The sequence below is a fragment of the Ipomoea triloba genome, chromosome 11, assembly GCF_003576645.1.
Source record: "Ipomoea triloba cultivar NCNSP0323 chromosome 11, ASM357664v1".
NCBI lineage: Eukaryota > Viridiplantae > Streptophyta > Magnoliopsida > Solanales > Convolvulaceae > Ipomoea > Ipomoea triloba.
In genome coordinates this window covers 6,402,292-6,406,031 of record NC_044926.1, presented here as the reverse complement: position 1 = coordinate 6,406,031, position 3,740 = coordinate 6,402,292, and positions in this window count along the sequence as shown.

Genomic DNA, 3,740 nt, shown 5'->3' with positions numbered 1-3,740 from the left:
CAACTGTTAAGTAAGAATCCCAAGTCTCGATACATAGGCAAAACAATGTAAGTTCGATAGTATAAGCGAAAAAGTGCAAAACGGCAAAAGAGGTATGGGATACTTTGATGTTAATTGGTGAAGGTGACGAACAGGAAAAGGAAAACAAGCTCACCGTGGCCATGAAGAAGTTCGAAGACTTCAAGATGAAGCCAGGAGAGAGTATCGACAGCATGGAGTCTCGGTTCATGAAGCTCACAACCGAGATCAGTGACCTTGAAAAGGAGATCCCACAAAAGGAGCTGAACCTGAAGGTCTTACGTGGCCTCACTAAGGAGTGGGAAGTAAAGGTGATCACGATGAGAGATCACCGAGATCTGAAGGAAACCACAACAGACAAACTCTTCCGGGATCTCAAAGCCTTCGAGTTCGAGATGTTCCCAAGAGATGAGGACATTGTGGATCGACGAAACGTAGCACTTGTTGCTGAGCAACCATCCACATCTTCAAGGTCAGACTCTAATCCTATGAATGTTATGTCTGACGAACAGTTTGCTCTCTTTGTGAGAAAGTTCAGGAAATACATGAAGATGAACCAGGAGAGCAACAAAAGTTCACCTTCCTCCTCAAGAAGGAAAAATGAGAGATATCCATCCAGAAGGACGGAGGAGGAAAATCAAGGTCTATGCTACAACTGTAGAAGACCGGGACATTTCAAGGCCGAATGCCCTTACCCACTAGTAAGCAAGCATCACGGCCAAGAAGGCAAGGATTCCAAGAGAATAGAGGAATCCAGGGAGAAGCCAACACAAGGTGGCTTCAAAGGATCATCAAAGACGTATCAGCGCAGGAAGGCGCTTGTTGCTGAAGAATTCGAGAGGACAATCGAGGAGTCCGAGACGTCGAGCTCCAGCGAAAGCAACAGCAGCTCAGAGGATGAGAGGGGGCTCATTTGCTTATACACCGAGGAAGAGGAGAATCAATGCCTAATGGCCATTGACAACGAGGTAACCTCTACTCCTACATCTCGCTGCTCTACTTCTACCTCTCGTTGTTCTTCATTTAAAAGCGATGAGGACCCCTTCGAGATGTTGGAATCGCTCAGAAGGAACCTTAACATCGCCAATAGCACTCATGCTAGAGTGATGGATGAAAACAGCAAGCTAACTGCTGAAAGAGATATGCTTAAGAACGTCTCGAAAGAGAATTTGGAGCTGACTCTCAAAGTAAGTGAGTTAGAAGCCAAAGTAATCCTACTATCTGAAGAGTGCAAAGCTCGAGAGACGAGAGAGCTTAATCTTCGAAAGGTCATAGCATCATACACTAATTCCTCCAAAGCTATGGAGAAAATGGTGGTTGATCACAGACCTACAAGTGATAGAACCGGTCTAGGGTTCCATCAAGACCATCTCTCGAGAGATAAACAGACCAATGGTTTGGGAACTTCAAGAAATGGAGGATCTCAACCCAAACCAAATAAAGGTCATAAAGGACCAACAGAAAAGACCAGAGTAGCTATTCATAAACCGTCCCTATACACCAGCAATGGAAAGTATGGAAAGCTACGAAGAATGGCCGGGTAAACAATATCGAGAGATCACCTTGCTATCTCTCGCAAGGCCATTCCAAGTACAAAAAGAGCTACACTCCATATAATGCACCTCAAGGCAAATATGGAAGGTCTGAGATCCACATAGTTAGGAACTCACGGATGGAGAAAGGAAGACTCTATCCATCTAGTGAGAATTGGTCATCAAATCACAAGTTCTGGAAGAAACCTCACTTTCAGCAATTTCACATGACCAAACAGCGTATGAAAGGCATGGTGCATAAGCCGGTCGAAAAGTCTCTACCTAAGTTGATTTATGCACCAAAGAGGCCTAAAACCTTTGCTAGCATTCCTTATAATTATCAAACGTACAATGGCTACATTGCGCCTAGGCCTGGAATAATGGGCACAAGGTATAAATGGATGCCTAAACTCACTAACCCACCAGGACCCAAAGTTTGGGTACCTAAACTTGCTTAATTGCCTTGCAGGACACCAGGGACATGTGGTTCATTGACAGTGGATGTTCGAGACATATGACGGGAAATCTAACATTGCTAGAGAACATCCAACCTATCGAAGGTCCCTTGGTGACATTTGGCGACAACGAGAAGAAGGGACGTACAAAAGCTGTTGGTGAAATTCAAAAGAATGAGCTGGTTATTAAGGGAGTATCCTACGTTGAAGGGCTCAAGTTCAATCTCCTTAGTACAAGCCAGTTCTGTGACAAAGGCTACAAGGTTGTCTTCACCAAAAGCAAATGTCAGATTATGAACGAGGAATCTCTCGAAGTCGTCTTGGAAGCAGCAAGGAAAGGAAACATGTACATAGTGGATTGGAGGTCTGCAAAACCATCCCTATGTATGCTAGCAAGGAGCAAGGAAGATTTATGCTGGGATTGGCATAGTAAGCTTAGTCATCTGAACTTCAAGACTATCAACAAGCTTACTAAGAGGAACTTAGTGGAAGGACTGCCCAAAGTGACGTTTCGAAAGGATAAAATCTGTGAGGCATGTCAACGTTGCAAACAGATCAAATCCTCTTTCAAGAGCAAAGCCGATACATCATCCACTAGACCATTAAGTCTTCTTCACATGGACTTATTTGGCCCAGTGGATCCACCCAGCATAAAGGGAAAGAAGTACACTCTTGTGGTAGTGGATGACTACACAAGATTCACTTGGACCGTGTTCTTAACCAAGAAAAGCGAGACAAAAATTGCCCTACCAAATCTCTTGAAACAAGTTCAAGTTGAAAAGGAAGTCTCGATACTAAAGATCCGGTCAGATCAAGGTGGAGAGTTCGTTAATCAAGTAATCGAGAGCTACTGCAACGAGAACGGAATTCATCATCAACTATCAGCTGCTCGAACACCTCAACAAAACGGGGTTGCTAAAAGAAGGAACAGAACTCTCAAAGAAGCCGCAAGGACCATGCTCTCGCAAGCCAACATATCACAAGGATTTTGGGCAGAAGCAATCAACACAGCGTGCTACACCCAAAATCGGTCCTTGATAGTAAAAGGAGTTGGAAAGACTCCATATGAGTTGTGGAATGGAAGAAAACCGAATGTAAGCCACTTCCACTCATTCGGGTGCAAATGCTATATTCACAACAATGGGAAGACTCAACGAAGAACTTTTGAAGAAAAGGCAGATGATGGAGTATTTCTGGGATACTCATCGACAAGCAAAGCACTCAGAGTCTTCAACAAGCGGAGTTTGGTGGTTGAAGAGTCCATACATGTTACCTTTGATGAAAGGGCATCAACAGATCAACCATCAAAGACAACGGAAGCTGCTGAGGAAGATCAGCCAGAGTCTATCGAGAGATCAAACTTACCTCTCGAAGACAAGCAGTCGATAGTTCGAGACGTAGCAGAACTCCAGTCAGAATCAGATGATGAAGAGTCTACCAAGAAGAAAGCGCCTGACTCAGTTGATCAAAACCAGATCATAGATGTTCAACCCATATCTCAACCTTCAATGGAAGTATCAACTGAGGAGCCGCAACCCGACCTAAGATGGCTGAGAAGACAAGACTGCTGCTGTCACCAGGTTCGGAGAGGTGACACCGTCCGTTATACAAGTACCATTTGAGGACAGGCACAAGCCCAGGGGAACCTCAGGCTACACTGGCCACTGAGGTTGAGAGAGTGCCCCCTACCAAGTCCCTGTCAGAACTTTGTAAATGTGCTGTTATGCTGAGGGGT